At 40.0% G+C, this 21,189-nt stretch overlaps 1 protein-coding gene across 3 annotated transcripts in view; it reads right to left on the minus strand.

Moving 5' to 3' along the window:
• MAML3 (mastermind like transcriptional coactivator 3) overlaps positions 1 to 21,189 on the minus strand; it is a 434,306-nt gene that overhangs the window by 302,941 nt on the left and 110,176 nt on the right. The window contains exon 1 of one of the 3 annotated variants that reach the window (XM_054553546.2): positions 4 to 13,757. The exons of the other annotated variants lie outside the window; for them this stretch is intronic. The gene's annotated coding sequence lies outside the window, so the exon portion shown is untranslated. Of the gene's footprint in view, positions 1 to 3; positions 13,758 to 21,189 lie in introns of those variants that run through there. 3 annotated transcript variants of the gene reach the window in all.

Consider the following 21,189-nt stretch of genomic DNA (forward strand, 5'->3'; position numbering starts at 1 on the left):
TACCAGGAGCACAGAAGTAGCAGAGACGGAGTGCTAACCTCAACAGTCTGGCTCCAGAGTTCTTGGTCCAGCCCGACTCTAGACTGTGCCGCAGCCCTGGAGGGACCCAAGGGAAGTTTCAAATTCCAGCAAATGAGTCTGAGCACGAGAGGGGAGGACCTGTTTCAAATAGGGGTAAATACATTCTATGATGTTTGAAACCAAATTGCTTCCCTTTTATTGTAAATAACATGTAAATGCATACTTTTAAAATCACTATGGGTAAAATGTTTTTTTAGTGGGTTAGCCTAGGAACACTGTTTTTATGGGAACATAAATTCCGAGTTCCCCCCAAAAAATTATTGGAACAGGCTGTTCATAAATTGAAGACTTCCTTTATTTCTGTTTGGGGTAAAGTTAAAGTAAGGGAAATCGGGAAAAGGAGGAAAGTCAAGACTTCTCATTCTTTGTAGATACAATTCCTGCACAGTAGAATGCAATCTGGATAATATGTCCCAACTTTCTAAGTGTGCTAAAAATAAACGTAAATGGTTCATTAGAGCTAATCTGGCAGCCAAAAGTGAATATTAATAACATGGAAGATCAATAAGATGCCCAGCAAAGAACAATGGATTAACTTGGTTCTAGAAATAGCAAAATGTGTGTAGGCCAGACAAGAAGCAATGGGACAGGAGGCAGAGTCAGAAGAAAAATTCATCTCTTCTTTATAAGATTCAAGGAATTGAGAATAGACAAAATATGCCCATCTCTTTTTCCCTCTGTCTGCTAAATACGCAGTTTAATCAATTTTTACCTTTACTTCCTTGTCTTCATCTGTCACTACTAACTCAATAGAAGACTGTATAACCCTAGTTCAAATACAGGTCAAGATGGCTATTATAAATATTATGAGCTTATGCTGTGACTTTCTCTCTCAGTTCTCATGTTGTGTACTCTATTCAAGTAAGGGATAGCACAGAGTAGCTTTTACCCAAAGCATATTCAGTGAAGAAAGGGGTTCCATGCTCAAATAAATCTGAGAAATGCTGTATAATAATCCCCCTTTTAAGATATTGAAGGCTCTGAGACATCTTGCAGGAAAGACACCTGTATAACATATGGAACCCAGGTTTTCCCAAGCCTTTTGACCATATAATCCTTTTTACTTAACCCCTATTCACATCTTTGTGCAGAATGATACTGAGAACTCTGGACCAGGAAGAGAGCAAATCAAGTTCCTATCTTATTTTCCTGTGTGATTTAGAGAAGTTGCCTAGCTTCCCTGGACTTCAATTTCCTGACAGATGGACCACATAATAGCTAGATGTTCTGTCCAGCCACGCAGCTCTAAGGGTATTTTCAACCCATGTGCTTCCATGGCCATCATCAATGCGCATGGAAGCTGAGGTCTGTGGATGCACTCTTGGCGAGTGAGCATGTGCCCTCCTGCTAAGCCCACCTCAGAAGCGACTTCCATCACCCAGGAGCAGCCTAGACAATGGATCTTTTACACATCTTCACATTCAGTCCTTTATGCCCAAGCTAAGTACTCACATTGCAAAGGCTATTTGTCAGGGGGATATGTGGAGGGAGGGAATTTGCAGAGAATTGTTAAAACAAGCTTATATTTGTTCTTTCAAATATTTGCTGGCATTCAGACATGGCTTTTAAAAAAGTTTCTTGTGCTTTTTCATTTAAATATGCAAGTTCAATAAACATAATTCACCCAAAACAGAAGCAAATTCTTACAACTGATTCTTTAGGTCTACATTCTTAGGCCACATTCTAAGATGTTTTCACTTGAAATGCTGTTAATTCTGACATTTTAACTTTTTCTTTTGGAAAAATTATCATAAGCCAAAGGATTGTCCCTAATATTGAAAATATATTACTTTCACACAGTTTCACAAAATTATTCACCTTTTACTTTTATTTACATATTACTCTCCTTTAAAACAGTGTGGAAAGTACTACCTCTCTACAAATTGAAACTGATTTTTTACTTTCTTGTTTTTATAGCAAGAACATCCTCTCTACAAGCTGAAACTGACTCTGACTTTTTACTTTCTTGTTTTTATAGCAAGAGCATATTAATGATATAACAGCAATAGCTAACACTCATCTACATGCCTAGTATGTGACAAACATTATTCTAAGTAATGTATATGTGTGTATTAATCTTAACAACCTTATAAGATAGATACTATTATTATCCAATTTTCAAGATGTGGAAACTGAGGCACAGATAGGATAAGTAACTTTCCAAGGTCACATACCAGTAGTAAGCAGCAGAGTCAAGATTGATCGATTGACTGATTGATTTTTTAGACACAGGGTCTTGCTCCATCGCCCAGGATGGAGTGCGGTGGTGCTATTACAGCTCACTGCAGCCTCAAACTCCTGGGCTCAAATGATCTCCCTGTCTCAGCCTCTGGAGTAGCTGGGACTATAGGTGCACATCACTGTGCCTGGCTAATTTTTAAATTTTTAACAGAGACAGGTGCCTCACTTTGTTGCCCAGACTGGTCTCCAACACCTGGCTTCTGGCAATCTTCCCACCTTGGATCCCCAAAGTGCTGGATTACAAGCGTGTGCTGGGACTACAGGCGTGTGTTGGGATAACAGGCATAAGCCACTGAGCCCGGCCCAGAGTCAAGATTTGATTCCAGCAATCTTTGCTCTTAATGACTCTGCTATTCAACCTCTTGCTTAAATTTGTAAAACAATAGAACCACCACCAAAAAATATATATAAATAGCTGAGGAAGAGATACAATTTAGAGTTACATGAAGCTCATGATATAACTAAAGAAAGGGAGTATCTAACCTCTTGGTTCCACTTAGATCAAGGGAGAAAGGCCTGACTTACACCATGAAAAACACTGGTTAGAGACGTGAAAACATGTCTTCTCTGTTCAATGCCATGAAATTGGCTCACCTGAGTAGGCTGCAGAATCTTCTTCCCAAATGCTTAATAACAAAAGTGAGAGAACCATACAAAATATTCTGAAAAAAATCTCACTGAAGTTAGGATGGGCTAAATTAACCATCCTCAACCCCATTACTCTTTCCTAAGAGTACTCTATGACTATTTTTCCAAATTATTCAAAACATGTTCCCTAATGTGTTAATGGGGGAGAGTGAGGAAGCAGAGACAGATTAAAAAGACTCAAGAGATATAACAACCAATGTAATGTATGGACTTTGTCGGGATCCTGATTGACACAAACCTACTTGGAAAAGGCTGTTTTGGGACAATTGAGTTAATTTGATTATGGGTTAGGCATTAGATGATACTAATATTGTTAGGCTTGATAATAGCATCATTGTTATATGAGAACTCTCCATTTTTCTGAGAAATAACCTAAAGTAAATAAGGGTGAAATGACACGTCTGAGATTTTTACTTTGACAAAAAAGAGGGAGACGACAGATGAAGTGAGTATGGCAAAATCTTGGTACTCAGTGTATCTGAGTAATGGTATATGAAGGGTCATTCTCTTTGTTTTTGCATATACTTGAATTTTCATGATAGAGTATCTTGATAAAGAATATGGAAAGATTTCTGTCCTGATGAAAATAATTATGATAGATAAAATTATTTAAAAACCTGTTGAGAAATGCCAGATACACACCTGGGTACACAGTTCACTTCCCCTAGGACTGAGCCAGGGAAAAGAATAAGAATTCAAGGGAAGAGCATAGGGCAACCTGGACCAGAGACAGACAGGAAGACAAGAGAAACACAGCCATGGTGCCAACATTGTTTCAGGAAGATTTTACAACACTAGTTGTTAGCTCTAGATATACTGTTGCTGATTTCAACTTCATCTAGAAGTGTCCTTCTACCCAATGCTCTCAACCCGATTGAAAAATACTAAATAAAATGAATCTCAGATCTCTGCCCACCTTAATGTGTTTTGGCGTTTAAAAACCTCTCCCACGGATTGGCTCTCAGTCCTTAGGGGTATGTGGTTTCATTACTGAGGTATGCCTGTGTGCAGGAATGTGTGAGTTTGTGTGCGTGGGCAGCTCCTCCCTGATCACTGCGGCTATAATGTCATAATGCACATCCTTGTCTTTCACTCATTGGGTTATACCTAACAGCCAAATTTGTTTGTTATTCCAGGTGTGCTTAACATACATCGATCTTCAAGACAACTAATATCCCTCAATGATTAGGAACCTTGATTTTTTTTCCAAGAAAATAACCACATAACTAAATCATTAAACTTTCCTTAAGTGCCTTTATTAGAGGCTCATCAAAACATATATGTGTGTGTGTGTGTGTGTGTGTGTGTGTATACACATATATACATTTTTTAATTTTTATTTTATTTACTTATTTTTTTTTGAGAACGGAGTCTCACTCTGTGGCCCAGGCTGGAGTGCAGTGGTGTAATCTTGGCTCACTGCAACCCCCGCCTCCCAGATTCAAGCGATTCTCATGCCTCAGCCTCCCAAGTAGCTGGGATTACAGGCATGTGCCACTACACCTGGCTAATTTTTGTATTTTAGTACAGACGAGGTTTCACCATGTTGGCCAGGCTGGTCTCAAACTCCTGACCTCAAGTACTCCACCTGCATCAACCTCCCAAAGTGCTGGGATTACAGGCCTGAGCCACCACATCTGGTCAAAACATATATTAAAATGCAAATAAAAACCTTTACGACAGAAAGAAACATTGAACAAATTAGTTAGTTGGACTCAACAAATATTATTTTCTAGCCTCCTCTTTCCCCCTACACAAAGACAGCCACTGATATATTTTCTTGCTAAAAATGCACTAGCTTTTTGCTTTTGATCACACTCTATGGTAAATTTTGCATCCCAGTTTTCTCATCTAACATTAAAATATGGGCATTTTTTCCTGTTCTAATTCCGCATAAACACCCATTAGTAGCTGGAGAATATCCTGTCAAGTACAGACAGTAAAGTTTTGTAAATTTTCCCCTACTATTGAACATTAGATCGTTGCCATTTGTTTAATATTATAAAATAAATAATGCTTTATATGTGCAATACTTTCTTATATAATTATGTGTGTTTCCATAGTACTGATCCTTAGATCATAATTAAAAACTAAATTAAAAACAGTACCTAGTAGTTTACCTTAACACAAGAAAGAAAAATAGTAGAAAAAGGAAAAAAAAAAAAAAAAAGACAGGTTCTGTTGAGCAGTGAGTTTGCACTGGCTGAGCCCAATGTCCCGACTCCATTATCTGTGACTCACATGGCGTGCTTGAAGAAAAATATCCCCGTCTTGTTGCTTCTTGGTAGCCCATGGCATTATCCTTTATCTAACCCTAGTTACTTCTCTGGGATGTTTCTTGCTCCAGTTGTTTTTCTCATGGTGTGACAATGTGAATTTGCAGTCCTGACTCTTTTCTTTAGAATTTCATCACTTCTTTACTTCCATTGCAGTTTGCTTGCACCTCTAATGCAGCACTTCCTTCACCTTCCCCCGTGGTACACTTTAGTTGTTTGCATTCTGTCTGCTGAGATGCTTTAACTCATCTTTTAATCGCCTATGGTGCCTGGGATCGTGCTCTGCACAGAACACTGCCAGGCCACTAGTGGATTTTCATCAAATTATTAACATCATTCTGTTCTTGAGCAGGTTAGTTCCCTTCATATTGCCCTCTGCCTTATCCAGTGCTTAAAAACACCTCTCTCGTTTGCGTCTACAAATTTAATGAATGTGTTGTTTATATCCTTTCCCAGATAATTAATGAAGATGTTAAATAAGACCATGCTGAACACTCGTCCAGATTCAATACATTGCCATTTATCATTACACTCTCAGTCCTTCAGGCAGTTTTCAATCAATTTGACACATTCAAGTCAATTTGAATTCATTTTCTGAACTAGATTTCATGAGATCTGCTATCAATTCTTCCATTAACGTCTGGATGTATTTAGATATAATAATATATCTAGTGTATTCTTTTTGTCTACTGTTTTCCAATTTTCAAAACAAAAAATCGATTAAGTTGGTCTAACATGAAAAAGCTTTATAGATTTATGCTGTTTGTAGCTCTTGGCTCTAATATCTCATAGATGTTCATATATTTACCCTCTCAAATGTTCTAGTATTTGTTAGCAATGTAGTTTTCCTAATTCACTTATTTATCCAACAAATGTTTATGGAATACTTATTATGGGCAAGTATTATGTTTGGAATAGGCTTAACACTAATTCTATTTAGAAATTAATTATTCAGGGCCTTTTGTTCTGTGAAGTGTACAGGACAATGTCTCTCCTAAACTATTTTTCATTTTATTTTTACTATACATTAGCAACACTGGAGCATAGATGAAGCAGGAAGAAGAGAGAAAGCATGTGTGGCTTCTAACTGGTAGTTCTGATAAAGAGGTTCCTGGGGTGAGGATTCCGAAAAAAAGTGGCTAAAATAAGACAAGAGAATGAATCTGAGATATCTCTGCCAATGATACTCTGAACAAGTGAGAACTGGATATGCAGTCTTTACTCCAGTGTCTGTCTGTCTGTTTCTCTCTCTCTTTCCTCCCCATCTCTCTCCTTCTCTCTCTCTCTTTCTCATTATTCTTCAAGATTCCAAAGGAGAGCTACCATATTTTGAGGAATTCATTATTACTTCCTTCATTTAACACTGGCTAACACATCATCTAAGATCTTGCCTATTTATTTGTTTTCTTCTTTTTTTAATGAAACGGGTCTTCATTACTGTTTAATTATCCTTATTTATCTTCTTAAAGGCCAGTTTTAAAAAGCAGTTCCAAAGCTCAGCCATTTTGCCATCAATAGCTCAGTCATTTGAGCATAATCATTAAGCTTATCTCCCTATTCATTTAATGCTAGGCCTCCTTTATCTCTAGTATGCCTTCCTTTCTCTTCTTTATTATGTTTGTATTATTACCCTTTGCACCACTGATCGCCATAAATACTTCTTGGTTGTAACTCTGGAACCTCTTTGATGATTCATGCTCTCCTGTGAGAGTCCTATAGACAGACTTCATTTACTTTCAGCTTTCTCCTTTTTTTCCTTCTATTTTTGCACAGTTGTCATTGTCACTTTTAGACTGCATCTGGTTTTTACAATGATGTCCAGTCTTCGAGGTGAAACCGCTGACCTTGAGTAAAGCACCTGCCCCAATTTTGCAAGGTGAGAAATGCTGCAAAACCACAGGATCCAGCTAAATGGTCAGAGACTGCCCAGGTACACCTGCTCTCAGCCCAGGGGGACAGGTACCATCTTCTCAGTCAATCAGTAAAACCAAACCTTGCTCAGCACAGGGTAGCAGCAACACCAATTCAACTAGAGAAAAGGGAAATGATCCCTATTGGTGAGTTTCCCACCTGAAAATAGTACACTTGGTCACTTCCAGCAATGGTTCCTCCCTTGAACACTGCCACTGCGATTAGAACAACTGTTTTCCCACTTACCAGTTTTGCCTCAAAGACTACAAACTAAGAGAAATGCTGAATTCTCTCTCTTTCTGGGTGATACCCATGCTCACATTTGGATTTAAGTACATCCTCTCCTTCTTTTTGTATTCCTTTCTTATTTGTGTGGTAACTGAATTTGAGACTGTTAACTGTTATTGCTGGATTAATTACCAACTAATTTTCACCTTGTATTGTAGCACAAAAATAAATTTTTTAATATAGGGAAAATTTTGAGAAAATATTTCATTAGGGATAAACTACAGAAAAAGAGGGCTTATTACTATATTAGTAAGCATAATACTATTTATAAATATTACATCTATCATTTCAATTTTATGTGTCTTCTAAAAAGACTGAAACAAGTCACCCATAATTATTACATAAATGCCACTTTTAATATCAGCTTAGGAAATATGTATATTTTTCTTTCAAAACTACCATAAGCAAAGATGCTAACTTATTTTGTTTTTTAAAATTCATACAAAATAAATCTATCCAAAGCTTTTGGCCACACACCCATATTTTAACCAAAGTTACTCTGGATAGTTTGAGGAGGATTCTACTTGGTCTGACAAAATAAGATGATGAAGATGAAATAAGTTGGGTTTTTTCCCTCCTCTGTCTGAGTGACAGCCACTCACACATCCACACTATTTTCATTTGGGAGTGCATTTAACATTCTGTGAGTAGGAAGAAACGAAAAGGATGAGGTAAGGATCTTGTTTTTCCCCAATCACACATTTCTCTTTGCCCATCCTGGTTTCTCTGTGTCTTATTTCCCTTCTAATTATTTTCCACTCCTTCAGTTCTGGTGCTGATGCGGTCCCTGGTTCATTTCACTCCTCCCCTCCCATTTTCAGGATAACTGTATTCTTCCTCTTTAAATGTCCCACCGACCACACGTCAGTGACTTCATGGCAGCTTCTTTGGAGACAGGAGATTAGATTATTTTAAAATTACAACCACCTATTGATAAACTACCATATAAGGCACTGGACAACACACACTAGCTTTGGCAGGGGGCCTGCCCTAAATTGTTCAACATTTACCAGGGGAAAGTCATACCTGCCCAGGGTGAAGATCAATGCCACAGGAAGACAAAATTCAGTTTTATTTACAGGACTGAGGAAAATAAGGGCCAGGCTCCAAACAGCTATCTCAAGGCATGCCATCCTCACCTCCATCCACCTCCTCTCATCTTTTCCTTTTTGTCCCATGTTTTTGTTTTTCTTTTCTACCTGGTTTTGCTTCTGTATTTCCTGACAACTCAAGATTCCTTTACCTCATTTCACTTCTTTCCCTTCAACTCCCTAGGCATTTCACCTCCTCCCTCCCTTTTTGGCTCTCCATCCCAGTCTCCCAGCTTGCGGAGATACAAGCACACACTTCCAAATGCTGCCAACTAAGTGCTCCAGGGGTAGGGAGTTCTGAGGCTACCTCTCGCCACTGGGCAAGCCTCATAACAGAGGAGACATTCTAAACCCCAGGGATGGTAAAAATCATGATCATTATTACCTCTCCAGGCACTGCTGTGTTAAGCAGAGATGAGGCTCCCATCTTTGATAATGAGAAACTCAGAAATTACAGAGGTTGGTAACACAGCATCAGCATATAATACCATCTGAAAAACCTGGGCTCCAGTTATCTTGTGATAGGCAGCAACAGCAGAGATTAAAACCCACCAGAAAATAGCCGCAGACTGTACTGATGCTGTGCTCCTGCACTAAATTACCACGGTCACACCCCTGTCCTCCAATATTGCCGCTAGTTAGGACTACTCTCCTTAGTCCCACTATATTAGAAAAAAATTTAAAGGGGCATTTAAAGCAAATTCAGGCACAGATAGATTAACAACAAAGAAAACGCCATCATTATTCTTCCAATGCTTACTCATTCTATGATTTAAATATTTATTCTTCAAATAACAGCCAGTGTATGTCCATATGAAATCATCAGAACATTGGACCTTCGGCTCTCCTCCGAGGGTCAAAGCTGAGATTTTGTGTGTATAATATTATTATAGAAAGGATAAATATTTAAAAATGGACTAAGTAATTTTTTCTTATAGACTGCTGCAGAGAACAAAAAGTTTCATATGGCTTCCAACTCAAAGGAAGTTTGTGACTGGATGTGAGGAGACTACAAAGTTATTAGAGGATAGACAACAAACCCTATGAGCCCGTCACATCTTCTTCACTGAAATTTTGCTATATTAAATTTTGATTCAAATAAGTAATCCATCAGCAAAGGTTTTGCAATATTGGTTATACAAAGATCTTCAATGACTGACATTTGTTGAAGTGGGATTTAAGTTAAATTTTATAATAATCCTGTAGTGGCATGGAAACTTTTATCCATACATTTTAAACTTTCATGGGGTTAGTCATCATGATATTTTGGGAATGACAAGATTACCTTCATCAGAAACTTCCTTCTACTATTTCTGCCTGCCAAGGTGCATCTGAAAAATTTCTTCTTTCACAGAGATTTTCCTTCTCTCCCAGCTGAGAGTGATCTCTCTGTACTCTGAGATATGCTCAAATTCTCCTACGTTTCTATTTCCAGCCTTGCCTTCTCCCTCACCCCCAACTCTTACTGGAAGCAACTTTTTCAGCAACTGGAACTAACTTGCAGTCTCTGTCTGCCTTGGCTGACTGGCCAACGGTCTTAATAAATAGCAACCACTAAATAAATCAAAAATTTTCCAAAGAAAATATGAAACTTGGATCTTAACTCTACTTAGCCTTAAATTTACCTGTCTGTGCACATTTCATTTTCCCAGCCACTAAACAGTCTTCCTATAGCTCTGGTTGTATCCATGTAGATTTAGATTGATGGTTCTAGAATCACAGAATTGGAAATGGTTGTAGATATAATTTAGTTCAACCCACTCATTTTCAAAGACAAGGCAAGGGAAGCTAAAAGAGGTTAAGTGCCCTTTTATCACAGTTAGTGATAAAATTCAGGCAAAATTGAAAGTGGCTGCTCCAGCCTATCTTTGTAGCGGATGACCTGTCTTAGAATTTGTTGAACCTCTAAGCATTGAATGTAGACTGATTTTAACCTGAATGAAAACTTCAGACTTGAAATTATTCTGTTTTTAAGGAAAATGAAATTGTTAATTGGTTTTAGTAAACCAGATATTTAAAATCATTTTACTTCCATTCAGTTCCTCATCAAGTCTAAGCAGTTGGGTAGTATACTTTGACTATTAAACCTGTAAGTTATCTGAAAATAATTTTTATTACACATTATATAATACTGAAAGTATTAGACTCACATCCATATCGATGGTACAAATGGGTAAATTAGTACAAACTTTCTGAAGGGCATTTGGCAGTATGTTACCAAAGACTTCATATTTGAACCCTCTTCATCCTGTCAACGTCATTTCTAAAGATTTATTCTGAGGAAAACTTACTAGACATCTAGGAATATGCTCAATTTTTATTCTTCTGCCTTTACACTTTTTGATAAATTCCAAAGTTCCTTACAATGAGTTTATGTCATTTCTACCATTGGAAAAAACCTCTCATTGTTTGTTAAAAAAAAAAAAAAAAAAAAAAAAAAAAGGTGAGAGAATGCAACTGGCTGCTTATCCTTCAAGATCATTTCTGGCTTTTGTGCACTGGGTGATTTTTTTTCTTTCTGGTCAAAAGTTTGTAGAAAGGGAGAAACTGTGTTTCCTGGGAAAAGCCACCAGCTTCTAACCATGAACGGGTGTTCAGAGCATGAGTCTGTGTTGGAATTTCCAAAAAGCATACAAGAATAAGGCTCTGGCTGAACATCCTTTTCCTATATGGATTGCACATAATCAATAGACCTAGAAGCACTTATTGAACACATCCTATGAACATCATTGCACTAAGAGCTATTCGAAACAAACAGCAAGGACTTTTCCATGCCGTTTATAACTAAGCCCTGTGGCAATGACATAAACATATGAAAAGATGACCATGAATAGAGGCCGTAATTAATTTCCAAATACAAAATGTAGGTATCTAGAAAAGGAAGAAGCTCATGCAAAACCTGAGTGGCAAGGAAAGGCTTTGCAGAGAAGGGCTCAGTCTTGAAAAAAAGATGGAGCAAGAAGAGGTACGGTATGGGAAAGAATGGTTTTACTGGGTTTGAGCGGCAGAATACTGAAAAACAAAGATCAGAAGGAAAGGCAGGCCCAGCCTGAGGAGCATCTCAACTCCTGAATGACATTTGATCGCCTCACTGGATGTCTATTTTGTTAGATGCTCCATAAGGCCATATAGCACAGTGGTTAAGAGCACTGAGTTCTAGAATCAGAGTACCTGGATTCAAACCAACTCTGATGCTTACTAGCTCTGTGATCTTGGATAAGTCACCTAAGCTCTCAGTTTCCGCATATATAAAATGAGGATAACAACAGTACTCACCACACAGGGTTATCGGGAGGATTAAGTATGCATGTGTAAGGACTGAATAAATGTTCAAATGTTGGCATGGCACTGGGCATACAATGGAATAATGTCTGCTTGCATTAAGCAGTGCTATGAGACTTTTTAAAACTGTACATTCTTATTTTAAAATCTTTGTGAGGTCTATAAAAGAATGTGCCCACCTTTGGAACTACAATGGCCTGAACATAAATGAGATGTTTTTTGATGACTAACCACCTTGCAATGGGTCTTAGAGTCATCGTTATATACCACCCTTCTCACAGTGTGGACCAATAATAACAATAACAACAACAACAGCTTTGTATAGCACCCAAGGGTGTACAAAAGGCTTCTATCTCATTCACAAGAATTCCATGAGGTAAGCCAGACAAGAATCAGGATAGAGGCAAGACGAGGACCCAGGGTTTCTGCGTTCTTGTCTAGGACTCTTTATAGCTTACAAAGTAGCCTATGGAAGAGACAGGCCAAATACAAACTGATCCTTAGACTCAACCTGGAAGTTAATTCCTCATAAATGAACATCTGATGTGAGATAGTCTGTTGTGATTTGACTTAGACAGAAATGGAGTAGATTACTAAGAAATTTAAACTCTTAATAAACCATTGAAATTTTGATGTTCAGTGTTCACATACCTTGAAAGAGAGATGGAGTGGGAAGAGACATGGTGTGAGAAAGAAAGATTTTACTGGGTTTGAGTGGCAGAATACTGAAGAACAAGGATCAGAAGGAAAGGCTGGGTGGGCCCAACCTGAGGAACACCTCAACTCCCAAATGATATCTGATCAACTCACTGAATGTCTATGTTGTGCTAGATGCTCCATAATGCCATATAGCACAGTGGTTAAGAGCACTGAGATCTGGAATCAGAGTACCTGGATTCAAACCAAGTCTGATGCTTACTAGCTCTGTGAAGATACCTCTGATTTTCAGTATTCAACTACTCAGTAGCTGAATTTTTGTCTTGCTTTAGATTTGAAAGGAAGGTAGCAAAGAAGGCATTGCTATTATTTGATTGTAGTTTGAATCCCTGCTTGTCTAATTCCAGGAAGTTCCAGTTAATAATATACAATCAAATCAAATAACATATTGATGGAGGTTATACATGGGTAGAGGCAGGCAAAGCAACATCTACAAACCCCACTGGGAAACAGTTACCAGACACAAGCTAAAAATATATTCAGTTGTCCAACAATATGAACCAAGGAAGTTCTTTTTTGAGATGGAGTCTTGCTCTATTGCCCAGGCTGGAGTGCAGTAGCACGATCTCGGCTCACTGCAACCTCTGCCTCCCAGGTACAAGCAATTCTCCTGCCTCACCCTCCTGAGTAGCTGGGATTACAGGTGCCTGCCACACCACGCCTGGCTAATTTTTTTGTATTTTTAGTAGAGACAGGGTTTCACCATGTTGGCAAGGCTGGTTTCGAACTCCTGACCTCAAGTGATACACCTGCCTCAGTCTCCAAAAGTGCTGGGATTAGAGGTATGAGCCACCACGCCCGGCCAAGCCAAGGAAATTCTAAGGTGAAACCCTGAAAAACATTATGTTCATATTCCAAATATGTGAAATCAACGGAGTCCTTTCCAAATCAGATATCTGAACACAGGACCCAGGTTTTCCTCCTTGTTTTATCCAATAGTATAATTACTGCAATCATCACTTAATAATATATAGCTTTTAAATTACAAACCATGTCCTTACCTCTAGGGAATATATGTAAAAATCTTTCCATTAAAATGCTAACATTGCTGGGCACAGTGGCTCACGTCTGTAATCCCAGCACTTTGGGAGGCCGAGCAGGTGGATCACGAGGTCAGGAGATCAAGACCATCCTGGCTAACACAGTGAAAACCCGTCTCTACTAAAAATATAAAAATTTAGCCGGGCGTGGTGGCACGCCAGCTACCCAGGAGGCTGAGACAGGAGAATCACTTGAACCCGGGAGGTGGAGGTTGCAGTGAGCCGAGATTGCACCACTGCACTCCAGCCTGGGCAACAGAGCGAGACTCTGTCTCAAAAAAAAAAAAAAACCAAAAACAAAAAACTAACATTAATAAAATTTAGCACCAAATTGCTCTACCTGAGGTTGAAGGGTAATGATTTATTTAATTCCCTTCGGAACACATTATCTACTTTTTGGGTAGAGTTCTATCCTGAGGTATTTCTTACTGGGGAGTTCATAGAACAAACAGCATGGTTGAGAATGAATTGAGATGAACTCAAACCAGAAACAAAGCATATCCACGAAAGGCAATAGATTATATAGGAAAGTAAGGATTGGGACCGATTCCTTTTCTAAATGACTGGCCACTGTACTACAGCCTTATTCTGTTGTCAACAGTACTTCTGCTGTTAACTGAGCTTACGTACAGTGTCAGTCAAGGTTTTCATTGAATAACAAGTGTGTGTGATTTCTAATGCATATGAGGCCCATTCTGACGCAGTACGTATTAAAATGAGCCAAGGGAACGTCTACCAATGGGCCCTGTCATTGCCTGCCTCACTGCTTTCCTGGATACATTTGCCTCAAGTGGACATAGCAGTTGGAGAGAGGGATGTAAAGCAAGACCTCCGTCACCCAACATGCAGGAACATGAGTATTTACTGGCTCCATCTTCACTGTCAGAGAATACTACAGGGAGGATGAAACAGCTACCGTGATTAAAAATCTGCTCCCTTGAAAATAGCCATGCCACTGCTGTGCCACACAATGACCCTTCCAAGTAGGGTGCTGAGCTAGATCACCACCTCTCCTGCAACTTCTTTGATGGCTCAGTGTAGACTGTACGGTGTGCCACAGAGTCCAAGCACAGCTCCAGCAGGAATCTCCTGGAGCAGAAGGCTCAGGAGAGGATGAGAAGAACAGCTGCCTATTTTCTACCTCAACCACAGCCAATTTTGTGCTCCAGCCCCCCTTTTCCCATTCCAAGTGGCATATCCTTTCTTCCTCTGTCCCTCTATTTAACAGTCAGACAAGAATAATTTACAGGAAAATTGTTAAGTTATAAAAATAACCATGCTTTCTTTCACTTCTTTTCTCAGAAGTTTGTCTCCTAGAGCCGATCTCTAGAATCCAACTCTGGTGTGTATTTTAGAAAACACCTTGAAGATGACGGTGGCTCAGAAGCACACTATGGTACATGCTGCTGCTATGGTCAGTGCTCTGTGCTCTTCAGTTCCACTTTCCAATACTGAAACTTGCTTCAACACAAGAATTTATATCAGACTGATATTGTCACAAGTTCCAAGGATCCCAGCTGACATTGCTGTGGCCCTGCTTGGGGGAAATATAAGTAAAAGACCTTATATTCATTCACTGGTATCTTTTAGTCCACTGACAATTGTATAACACAATTCAGTAGATTACTGGGAAAGTGAGGCACTAAGAACCCTGATGTTTTGGTTCCCAGAAAACCTGAACCTCAAGACTGTGTATAGGGAAGCACTATAAATGACTTCTGACCCTCTGCTTAAAAAAAAAAAAAAAAAAAAAAAAAAAAAAACGCAACAAAACAAAAAACAAACTAAGAAGTGATCGAGAAGTTCCTTGGGTTAGGTTTTAACATGAATCCTTAACACATTATTATCTTTCCGCTCTAAAACTGGAGTTTGCACTTTAAATAGAGATTTCAATAAATTAATGCATTAGCTACAAAGAAATGGACTCAATTTAAATGACTAAGCAAGTGACCTGAATATTATTTCCTTTAAATAGCCTGAGCAACATGAAAAGAAAATACAAAAAGGAATCTGAGTAATGCCCTATGTCTACAAGATTCCATCTAAGTAGAGCATGTCTCCCACGATGTGACTCACAGGAGGCCTGCAGCTTCAGTTTTGAACAAACAAATGCACATCTTCATTCAGCACTAAGCTAACTAGTGTTAGTTATACAGCTAACTAGTTATGCAGGCTATCCATGTTTACATGATCAGAAACACATTGCTTTCAATAAGACAAGGCCCACTGAGTTACATATGACCCTAAAGTACATGTATTTCAACGCATGTTAAACTGTACTTTTCAGAAAATCATTTTGTTTAACAAACTCTCAGCAGGCACCCTGATTAGACATAATCTATAAGGGTCCTTTGTCTCGAGCTGCACTGCTCTGCTGTATGGGGCTCTCTTTGTGGGGATAATTGGTTTGGCTGTCCATTCCACCCATCAGGTGATAGAAAACTATCAATCAGCCTAAATGCAATGTGAGAGAAGTCTCTTTAGCCAATTAGTCAGTAATGAGAACATTAGCTACGATGTCTTCTGCAGAGGGCACCTTAGCCATTCCACTAGTCTGAGAAAATGACAGTCCCTGTGTGATTAATAAAGATCACAGGATACTTCAGAAATTCTGCATGGGTGAAGAAGAGAGTCAGAAAGAAATGCACTTGGAAGAGCTGAATGTTTCTAGTGCTGCCAAGTGCTTTACGCAAAAAACATTCCAAAACCACAGAACCACAGAACTTCAGAGCTGGAAGGGACCCTGAAGATAATTTGATCTCACACCCGCATTTTACAGATACGGCAGGGAGTGAAATGAATTGTCCAAGGTCACCCAGCTGGCTGGCAATGGTGCACCTCTTGTGGCTCCAAAGAAAAATATTTGGACTGATAAAAGCAAACAAAACAGGCAGCACATCAGTATGGAGAGATCCTACATGGCTTCTGATATTTTTATAGGTGTGTCTTTTTTCTCTACTGGTGGCGAGGATTATATGTTTTCCTTCCCTGACTTCCTAGGGCCAAACATGATCACTGTTTGTCCTGAGGAAGTACCACACATATTTAGAGCAATGGCTCCTAGGCCAGATTGCCTAGGTCCATAATGCCAGCTCTGCTACTTACTACACGTGTGACTTTGGACAAGTACTGAATGCCCTGTACCTCAGTTTCCCCATCTGTAAAAGAGGATAATAGTCCCTACCTCCCAGGGTTATGACAATGATTAAGAGTTAGTCTACATAAAACACAGGGAACAGAGGCTAGCACTTGCAAGCTCGGCTATTATTATTCATGAAGGTGCTTGTGAAATGACAGCTGCAATGACAGGGCAACTTCTGCATACACAGGAATAATACTAAGATAAGGCCTGGGTGCGGTGGCTCATGCCTGTAATCTCAGCACTTTGGGAGGCCGAGGTGGGCAGATCACGAGGTCAGGAGATCCGAGACCATCCTGGCTAATACGGTTAAACCTCGTCTCTACTAAAAATACAAAAAATTAGCCGGGTGTGGCGGCACGTGCCTGTGATCCCAGCTACTAGGGAGGCTAAGGCAGGAGAATCCCTTGAACTCGGGAGGTGGAGGTTGCAGTGAGTAGAGATCGATCACACCACTGCACTCCAGCCTGAGAGACAGAGCAAGACTCCATCTAAAAAAAAAAAAAAAAAAAAAAAAAAAAAATACATTAAGGCAAATTAAATTAAACACAATGCCATAACTTTCTTGGGATGAAGACTGAGGGAATCATGGAAAGAAGAGTAAATTCAAAGGGGAGAACCACACCAGCCTCACAGAAATTTCAGGAAGCATCGCTGAAGCTTTGAATGACAGTCCTATCATGTCCCAACCTGTCTGCTGGACTGCTCCCTGGTAGGGTCACCTGGGCACGTTCTAGTGGAAATCCACGGGCCCACTAACTCCCACAGCCCACAGCCATGGAACCATGGCTGACCATGCATGGTGATCTTTACCCTTGTGCCATGAGTGGTCTGAAGACTAAACATGCCTTGATCAGAAGCATTACCATTCTCTGAATCACCAGGCCCCTACGTTGAAGGTGATGTCCCCTCTCCCAGAGGCTTTCGTTATCTGCTCCTCCTCTTGACCCCCACAGCACTGTAGGCACAGCCCACCCACCCCGACTGTGCTGGTGTCTCGGCATTGCCACTGCTTGTCTCATTCCATCTCTGTATTTCATACTGCCCTGCAATGCTGTCTGAATGCGGGGCCAGGCATGCATTTAACAAAGAGGCCACTTCAGTGGATTGTCCCAGAGTAACACACACCAAGCAACAAGAGCTACTCTGGCATGGGTGCTAGTGCACTGCTGTATAATGCCTGGGATTTTCCTCTTTTACCTTTTAGGAGCAAAGATACTCTATTATCACCACTATCAACCTCTCCTCTTATCCCTACCCCTCAAGAAAGAAATGGAAACACACAGGAAGTTCAAAGGCCAACTCATTTGCTACTGCTGGAATGGGCAAACAATGCACACTCACGGAAACTAAACAAGTGAATGAGGAAAATGGAGTGCACAAAGACATGAGGAGACAGACCAGTGAGACCAGAATGCAGTCAACAACAGAGGGGTTAGGGTGGAAAAGGCCCAGGAAAGGGTGGGGTGCTACCAACTTCTGACTTTTTTTCCTTTATAGGTATTTACTTATATCTGGTATCAGAGACACACAGGGAGAAGAAGTGGGAGAGAGAGCATCTAACAAGATCCTTGAAGGCAGGAATGTTTTCCCATTTTCATTTCTATTCCATTGTAGTGTTGAGGGCAGCTCCAATCATCTGAAAGAGTGAATGTCTATTGGGTGGGAGGCAAAGGGAAACAAAGAAATATACCATGAACTCCGGGACACATCTTAAAACTTGCCTAAACTCCAGAGAGGGAGGTACTCATCAAGTGCAGTCTTCAAAAACTATGTGGGATTCACAAACAGAACTCATCTCCAGGTAGAGGACAAGGGTCCCTCCCACCTGAACATCCACAAGTAATGCAACTCTCCCTCTCCTACACAAGGTTTATATGGTTGACATCCACCAATCTGTCCATCCCTCCTTCCTCTAGCCCTTGGGCGCCACACTAAAATATTACATTCAACAGAAATTAGAAACTTCAAAGCACATCCCTTCAAAAAATCAACAATATAGGGTACGGTGATAAACAAAAGGACATCATAATTTTGTGGAAAATGCAAATGTTAAATTACACACAGAGTAATTGCCATATTTACGTCTTTCCTACTGACCTTATCTTGCCAGAGTAGGAGAATCAGTGTCAAGAATGAACTCTTTGCCGATTTAAATAGGATTCAAATATATATATAATGCATAATAATAGTCTCCTTTCACTTATTACATAAACATAAAATATTACCCTCCTTCTATTCTTGAGACGTTATGACAATCTGAGCTAATATATTATATTCAACTCAAGTCCCTGAGAGAACAGAACTACAATTACTATTTGGCGAGTGTCTGATCCATTCTGCTTGTCTCTGAAATAGTCTATGAAACTTTCATGGAGGACACCAAGGAATCATTTTGTTGTTTGACAAAATGATTTGACTGTGAACATTTTTAAAATGCTTATATTGCCAACATTTAAAATAAGATTTTATTTTCTTTATATAGATGGGAGTTATTTGATGTCCAATAATATGTATTTCTATACAAATGCATACAGAGGTATCTGAATTTTTGAGAGGTAAATTACACATTCTGTAAGTGGGTCTTGAAGCAACAACTTGAATGAGAATGGTTATATACATACCACTGGATAAATATGCCTTTGCTAGCTCAGGCTTCATGGAGTTGGCGAGAGATAGGAAGGTAAAGAAGGAAGAAAGAGAATAGAGAGTGGAAGAGAGGCCGGCCATGGTGGCTCACCTCTGTAATACCAGCAATTTGAGAGGCAGCGGTGGGTGGATTGCTTGAGGTCAGGAGTTTGAGACCAGCCTGGCCAACATGGCGAAACCCCATCTCTATTAAAAATACAAAAATTCGCTGGGCTTGGTGGTGCACGCCTGTAATCTCAGCTGCTCGGGAGGCTGAGGCAGACCAGGTTGAACCTGGGAGGCAGAGGTTGCACAGCCGAGATCACGCCACTGCACTCCAGCCTGGGCAACCAAGTGAGACACTGCCTCAAAAAGAAAAGGGAGTGGAAGAGAAGGGAAGAGAGGGCAAGGCAGGCAGGAGGATCAACTATTCCAAATTGAAGAACTGGAATTAAATCCATCCCACCTCCTTCCAACAACTGGAGGAATGATCTTACCTGTAGCACTGTTTAACATCGGAAAATATTTTTTTAAATAGTCCAGACAATAATAAATACAAAGAAAAAAACACACCTCTGGATTTAAATGGAAGGTTGCAATTCCTTCATCCAGAGAGCCTATTTCATGAGAAACCTTTTAGTAGAGAAGTTCTTAGTAAGACTATATGGGCAGCAATCTCTTGTTCAAGAGATAAAAATAAAACAACTAACCTTTACTAAGGTCTTACTAGGTATAAGGTACTATTGGAAACATATATTAACTCGTTTAACCTTCACAAACCTCCTGTGAAGTACGAAGTATTATTGTCCACATTTTACTAATAAGAAGTAAGTAATGTACACAAATTATGCAGTCAGGAAATGGCAGAGCTGGGATTCAAACCCAAGTATCCGACTCCCAACCCAGCACCCAGCCATTTTATTAGTGAATGAGTGGATGTGTGAATAAGTGAATGAATGCAAAAGCTATGCTCGCTGTTTGTAACCTGTGGCTTTAAAGGCCGCTGGCAGAGTTTTCTGTACCAAAAAGGACAGCCTTATGAACAAACCATGGCTTAACAAAACTATGCCTCACAGTTGTCCCTCCCCTAAACACACCCCACTCTGAGGGAGAGCCTCCCTCACTGGCCGGGCGCAGTGGCTCACGCCTGTAATCCCAGCACTTTGGGAGGACGAGGCAGGCGGATCACGAGGTCAGGAGATCGAGACCATCTTGGCTAACATGGTGAAACCCCATCTCCACTAAAAATACAAAAAATTAGCCGGGTGTGGTGGCAGGCACCTGTAGTCCCAGCTACTTGGGAGGCTGAGGCAGAAAAATTGCTTGAACCCTGGGGGCGGAGGTTACAGTGAGCTGAGATCATGCCACTGCACTCCAGCCTGGGTGACAGAGAGAGATTCTGTCTCAAAAAAAAAAGAAAAAAAAATGTGGCAAAGTTAAAAGTAAGGTTGATGTCTCATTTGTCTGACCCAGTCACACAGTGGCCATGTGACAAGAGAGTGTTGTGGGGATTTGGCTCTGAGATGAAAATGCATAAGGGACTGTGGAGCTTCCTGTGGGCCCCATGTTGCTTACTGTTAGAGGAGAGAGACCCACCCTGGTGTCCTGGCAACATTCCAACCCAGGCACAAACTTTACATGAAGTTTGAAGCTTTGGTTAGTGGCAGGGTCTCCACTTCCTGTTCCAAGATGTTGGGTGAGTCTTATAATTCAAGTCTCAGAGGCATTTAGACTTGAGTGGTGTAATGCCCTTACAGGCTCAGTGAACACACTGCCCAAGCCAGGAACAAGGACCCAAATCTGATTCAAAAAAAAAAAAAAAAAAAAAGAAAAACAGGTCTACCTAT

Source organism: Pongo abelii, chromosome 3 (genome assembly GCF_028885655.2).
Source record: "Pongo abelii isolate AG06213 chromosome 3, NHGRI_mPonAbe1-v2.0_pri, whole genome shotgun sequence".
Lineage (NCBI taxonomy): Eukaryota > Metazoa > Chordata > Mammalia > Primates > Hominidae > Pongo > Pongo abelii.